The sequence below is a fragment of the Eptesicus fuscus genome, chromosome 4 (assembly GCF_027574615.1).
Source record: "Eptesicus fuscus isolate TK198812 chromosome 4, DD_ASM_mEF_20220401, whole genome shotgun sequence".
Taxonomy (NCBI): domain Eukaryota; kingdom Metazoa; phylum Chordata; class Mammalia; order Chiroptera; family Vespertilionidae; genus Eptesicus; species Eptesicus fuscus.
In genome coordinates, this window is record NC_072476.1 from 67,900,617 (window position 1) to 67,907,411 (window position 6,795).

Genomic DNA, 6,795 nt, shown 5'->3' on the forward strand with positions numbered 1-6,795 from the left:
ATTTGAATGACTTTATCATCTCTCTAACAACTGAGTGATAGAAAGATGAATTAGTCCTACTGTCAAGGGTCTTATGATCTGGTGTGGGGATAATATATGTATATACATCATGATGATGACGCCACTTCATAAGAGTTATGAAAGTTCAGATAAAGGATAGAACATTTCCCTTTGACAGGGTCAGGAAAGGCTCCATGGGTAAAGAGGCTGTAAACGGGGCCTTATAATTAGAGATCGTGTTAACATATGGCAAAAGGAAGAAGATGTTCCCAGGTAAAGGACAGAAGAACAAAGGCATAAAATTGGGAACTCAGAGAGAGTCAATGAAGCAAGAGTAAGCATTCGGTTTGGCTGACTTCTCATTTCAGTTTTGTTGAGTGGGTTGCGGGGGTGGGGTGAAGAGGTATAAAGAGAAAAGTAGAAGTTGTTGCCAAGGACCACCACAGAATACTCAACTATTTGGAAGCTTCTTTATGAGATACACTTTGAAATTTAGGGTGTTCTACAACCACCCACCCATGGTGCTGGTCCTCTCAGTTTTTATTCTCTTACAGTATCTAGTTATTCAGGAATGCACAACATTAAACATAATAGATGCCGGGGCCCAATAATCAACAATAGTTGGAAACACGTAACTTGAAAAGACATGTCCTCATTTTGAAATTGAATCCCAGACACAACCTCTGGAATTTCAGATTTGATTACGAACATTGAACCTGCATGAAGTTCACCCAAGTTCACTTCTAGGGAGCCTGAAGGGAGTTAGGTGTAAATCAGAACCAGCCGAGGGGGCAGCCTGCATACATACATTCATAGGTATGGAAAGACGTGCCCCAGTTCTCTGTAGCTTCAGATGGAAACCATATGAAATGCCGGAAACCTGGCCAGTTTAGTGCCTTGCACCAGGTCTCTCTCAGTGGTTTTATTTCCATTTGATCCTGGGCTTACAGCTGGGTGCCTATCCTACCCACAGAAAATAAGAAACTTGAAGAAATAAGTGGGCCCAAATGATTGGACTGTCCTCACTGCCCAAACCTATGTTCTGCAAAATTTATGACAGACGTGATTACCTCACATTTCCATTGAATTAGAGCATGAATGTGCAAGCTTGACTCACTGGGGCTTCCATTATTGGATTTTTTCAGTTGGCATCAAGTTCTGTTTCTAGAATTACGTAAAAAAAGAATGAGGCAGAGAAAATATTGCTTTATCTTACTTCAACAGCATCATTGCAGGTTATCAATGTTAGCATTTTGATTCACTGTCAAAGTGCATACATTTAATCACAACTTAGAAATGTTTTGCAAGTGCTATTTAACTTACAAAAGAACAAATGCCATGATTCCTTAAGCTTTTAGGGCACTTTTCCTGATTAAACAATCTTAAAATAAAAGTCAGCATGTCCTCTAGTGGGCCTTTTCTCCTTATAAAAGCCAAAATTGAAAACTTTAGAGACAAAGAAATGCTAAAGAGTTTTCTGTTCTCATGTGCTTGAATAACTGTGCGATGTTTTGGTGCTTTGTTTAGGAACATTAGACAGAAAATCATGTGTAGTGTGACTTAGTGTGTATCTATTACATCAATTGAAAACATATATGAGCTTCATGTCTTCACTTCCCTTCATAGAACCATAAAAAGTTACTTAGGTCCTAAAATGGTGCTAAAAATAATTTTAAAAACACTTCCTATGTCACATGAATAAAATGTCCAAATGAGAGCAATATGTTTCAATGTAGTAAAATAAGTTTGAAAGGCAGGCATCTAAACGAATCTATTTTTAAAGGTCTGCATCTCGTACTGAGTGCTAATGTGCATTTTATTGCTCATTTGCAAGGCCCAGTACAAAGAAGTACAACATCCCCCGCCTACCTGGCTGCAACAATCCAGTTCATTTCAGACATTTTGGCTCCAACAGGAAAGAGGAGAAAGTTTCCTCGCATGTGTTCTAATATACATTATTTTAATATCTAAGATGTCTCTCACCATAAAAAACAAGTTGATGTTCGGTTGTGTGTGTGTGTGTGTGTGTGTGTGTGTGTGTGTGTGTGTGTGGAGGGGGGTGGGGGGTGGTGGTTCCCAAGTGACTTGCCTTCTTAGTTTAAACTATTAGGTTAAAAAGAAAAGAAAAAAAGAAAAAGAAGGGAGAAAAAAGCCGACCTTTCCTTGAAAGAAAGGTGAAATCATTGATTTTTTCCTGCAATGTTCCACAGGAAAGCGCACCACCGAGTGATAGATATATGCACCCCGGGGCTAGCAGCTGGAGGGCAAAAAGCACTTTTTACCCGTGATTGACAAATAATACATAATGAGAAGAGAGGGGCAATTCAAGTTTTAAATTTCACTCTCATTGGCTTTTCAGGGCAGCTGGGCACTGCTGTTCTCACTTGGTAACTTTTGAGGCGCTGCCAGGAAAGGGGACCTGAGTGACAATTTTTCCATTCCTCCTACCAACCCCCCAAGCTTTAGTAAATCTGTGTGGCCTGCTCTTTCAAAGAGGATCCAGCTGCTAACAATTCTACCATTTTTCCTTAGAATGGAAATCCTGGGGGTCTGGAAATGTATTGCATGGTTATAATGGCCACAGTAGAGTAAGGCCGAGATTTCAAATTCCTAAAAGTGGCATTTGTAGGTGGCATTTGATGCTAGCTGATGAGTAAGCATCGGAGAGAGGGGAATAGAAAAAGAGCAAGAAGAGAGGTCAAATCAGAACTGTCATAAGTGAGATTTATGAAGTAGAGTTGTAGATAGTCCAGATTTTTACATTTTTACAAAATTAAGACATGTTTGTTATAAATAGTTTAGGAAATATGAGAGAAAAATCACCAGTGAAGTGAAAAACTAAAGATAACTGATGTTAACAGTTTTGGTCTCTTTTAGATTTCTCTCTTCATTTCTGTACGGTAGTTCCCCCCTCACTCCTCCTCTACAGTTTTTGCTTTCTGCAGTTTCAATTATCACAGTCAACCGAGACCGGGAAAGATTAAATGGAAAATTCCAGAAACTAAACAATTCATAAGTTTTAAATCGCACGCCATTCTGTGTAGGGTGATGAAATCTCAAGCCTTCCTGCTCTGCCTCGTCCAGGCCTAGGACGGAACCATCTCTTTGTCCAGTGTCCACACCGTGTGCAAATTCCCCGCCTTTAGTCACTGAATAACCATCTCGATTATTAGATCAGCTATCATGGTGTTTGTGACAGCCTCTTAACTGGCCTCAGCTTCTGCCTTGGTCTCCTTCACCTCCAAAATAATGGCTGGGCTGAGCCTTAATAAATATAAGTGAGCCCATTCACTCTTCTGCACTGAGGTCTCTAATGACTTCCATCTAAATTTAGAGTAAAATCCAGAGTTTAGTTACCCGGGGTCTCTAAATGGGAATGCTGTTTGCATTTTGGGCAAAGCCTTTTTTCATTGAACAAAATGCCCTGCAGGCTGCATGATTTTTGACATCTCTGCTCCCTCTAAGTGACAGCAGAGTTCCAGAGTCACAACCAAAAAACACCTCTTTCCCAGATTTCCATATGCACTCTGAGGGATACCTCCCTGCTCTCCACATCCAAGAACCATTTTGTCTTCGCTGTCAACATTCCTAACTCATTTCTGCCTATTTCCCCTCGGCTTATTCTGTCACAGCCTTGCTGCTCACTGGGGAGACTAAGAGTTTGCATTTGCTGTTATCTCTACCTGGGACCTTCTTCCCCCAAGTCACCTTAGTTCTTGTAGGTCTTTACACAAATGTCATCTTCTCAGTGAGCCAGACACTTCATATCCCTTCGCTCTGCTTTAGCATTTATCACCATTAAACATACTATCGCTTTCGTATTAATCTTGGTCATTGTGGTCTACGGTTTTACCAGAATGTAAACTACCTGAGGGCAGAGGCTTGGTGTATTTTGTTCATATCAATGCTCAATATCTAGAGCATTTCTAGCATGTAGTAGGCATGTTATAAGTAAGGATCATTAGAGATTTTAAAAATAGAATTATTTTTATATATTGTAGCTCAAGAGAATTTACTAAGTTAATGGTTCTTAATCTTTTTTATGTCAGAAAACTTTCTGAAAATCCAATGGAAACTGAATTCTCTCCCAAGGAAAGTGCGTATCTGTGACTACAAAGCGTATCAGGACATATATTGTATGTAGATATAGGTACAAAGAGATAAAAATATGGATGTAAGTATTGAAATAGAGAAAATATAGATATTGAGATACAGTAGGCCCCCTTGTCTACAGGGTATACGTGAAACTGTGGATAGCATGGAACTCAATATATGCTATGTTTTTGTTTTTTCCTGATACATACATACATTCAGACTTTTCCACTCAAAAGAAGCACTTTTATGGCTTCTTTTTGGCACGGCTTTTCTCCTGTGCATGTGAGGAATCCATCAAGTTCTTCACAGTATTCTTGAAAACATGGTGAGAAAACTAACAGTAGAGTTGGGTGGATCAGTGACAGATAAATGACCCTCTCAAAAAATATTGAGGGACCAGCTTTAATCTGAAAACCAGGAGGGAGGATATGAAGCAAGATCCTTTCTTATTCTGTTTGTTTTTTAGTCCCCTGGAGGAAAGATTAACTACATACACATCAAATTTACATGGACAAAAATCAAGAAGGGAGAGTTCTAGAATAAAATCCCCAAATACCTTGGCAGGTTGAAATAATGAGCCAATATAAACACTGAGATTTAACAGGGATAAATATGAAGCCCACTGTGGAAGCTCACGCTGGTGAAGATGAGCTGTAGCAGAACTTGGGGGTTCCAGTTGACTGCAATCACAATGGGAGTCAACAGAGATTTGTAGCTGCCAAAACAACTAATTAAAGTTACAGTAATGAAGTGAGTCAGTATAGCTCTGTTATACCTGTTGGACCAAACAATACCTGTAATACTATGTTTAGTTTGGGGTGCCAAGAATTTTGATGGGATATAATGTACCAGGCAATGACTTACCCAGGGGATGAGGATTCTACTAACCAGAAATCATAGGTATTTCAACTGAAGAAAATGGAAGACTTTGAGGTAACATGATCATAGTCTTTAAATATTAAAAAGGCTGTGACATGTGAGTTTTGTTACTACAGAGGGAAAATGAAGGACCAATGCAGTAAAGTTACAGTAAATCATCTTTTCCCTACACACAAGAAAGAATACTTCTTTGCAATTTAAATTGTGCAAGTTGAAATGGACTTGCCCTCACAGGAGAGCTGGAGATTTTAGAAATCAACTTGATAGGGATATCACAGAAATAAAGCAAGTGTTGGATTGCCCTTCTTTAGCTCCCTTGTAGCTATGGAATTCTGTCACCTGCATTGTATTCTGCTCCCCCACCCCTACCCCGCGCTTGTGAGGTACTAGGACACTAGTGGGTAACTTCACTGGCAATGTCTCAAGGTTTCAATGACAGCTTTCTCTCTGTGTAGAGAATTCCCCAGTATTTTCATTAAAATGCCTGAATGTGACACCGACTTAAATTCTGCTTGAGGTTTTCCTGCATTGAAGAGGGTGGGTATTTTTTAAAAAATGATTGAGCGAATTGCTTTCATCAGGCCATTGAAATAGGTGTGAAGCGCTGGTAAGAGGTCACAAGTCTTAGGGACTTTTTGATGAAGAAACAAGGATCTACATTTCTAGTAGGAATTATAAATGTAGACATTCAGCACAAACAGGTATCATATAATCAGCCTGGTGTAAGGCAGCTGTGAGTGGTGGGCTATGGCATACCAGACAGGCTGTACCTTACTGAAAACAGGCAGGTATTACCAACTCTAGTTCATTTCCCCATTTTCAAGAAAGGCTAGAAATTCAAATTTTTTACATGAGATCTTCTGATTTTAAATGCTGGCCAAAAAAAAAAATCAAATTAAAAAACAAAATCCCCAAATAAACAAACCCTGTGCTGTCTAACAAAATGCAACTGTCTTTCAGAGAGTGTTATAATGATGGTTTGTGATATCTGTTGTAAAATGAGTTTCTGGATTCTCTCCAAACTTCACTTCATCTTACAAAGCATCTCTGGTGTCCCAGAAAATCAATTCTTAAACTAAATTCAACAAATATTTTTGAGCCTCTAATAAGCAAAAAGTAGTTTGCTAGGTATTTGAAAAATATGAACATGAAAAACAATGATCTTTGTTCTCCAAGTTTGCAGTTTTATAGTCAAGTTAATACAAACACCAATACAACTATAATTAAAACTAACATGGAGTTTTATGAGTGGTACAAATAAAGTACTGGGAAAGGAAATATTAAAACACTGGGGGAGTCAGGGCAAGGTGCATTTGTGGAAGATTTTTATAAGTGATAGGTGAAGTTTGGAGACTTTCTATGGGGGGAGAAAGAACCTGAGAAAAGGTACAGTGAGAGTAAAGTGAGAGGTATTTGAGGAACCTGTGTTTAAATAATTTACCTGAAACAGAAGAGAGGTGTTGGGGATTTACATGAGAAAACTTCCTTGGAAGGTTAGAAATCAATGGTAGGCCAAAGAGTTTTGACTTAACTCAATAAGCTGCTTGAGAGAGGCAGCTGTGTAACCCTGAGCAAATCTTTAAAATTCATTACATGCCATTTCCATTACTTGTCATATGAGGCATAACCTACTTGGAAATGTGGTGTGAAACATAAATTATATCAGTAAATCAATTCTTGTGAACCTTGTAAGTTAGTTATTGTTAGTGATGGGCAAGCACTGAAGGATTTGGACCGGGGGAAGGATGTCATGGGAACTATGCTTTTGGGGAAATTAATCTGGCACTTGTGCTTTGAATGCATGCATGGTAAAAAGACAAG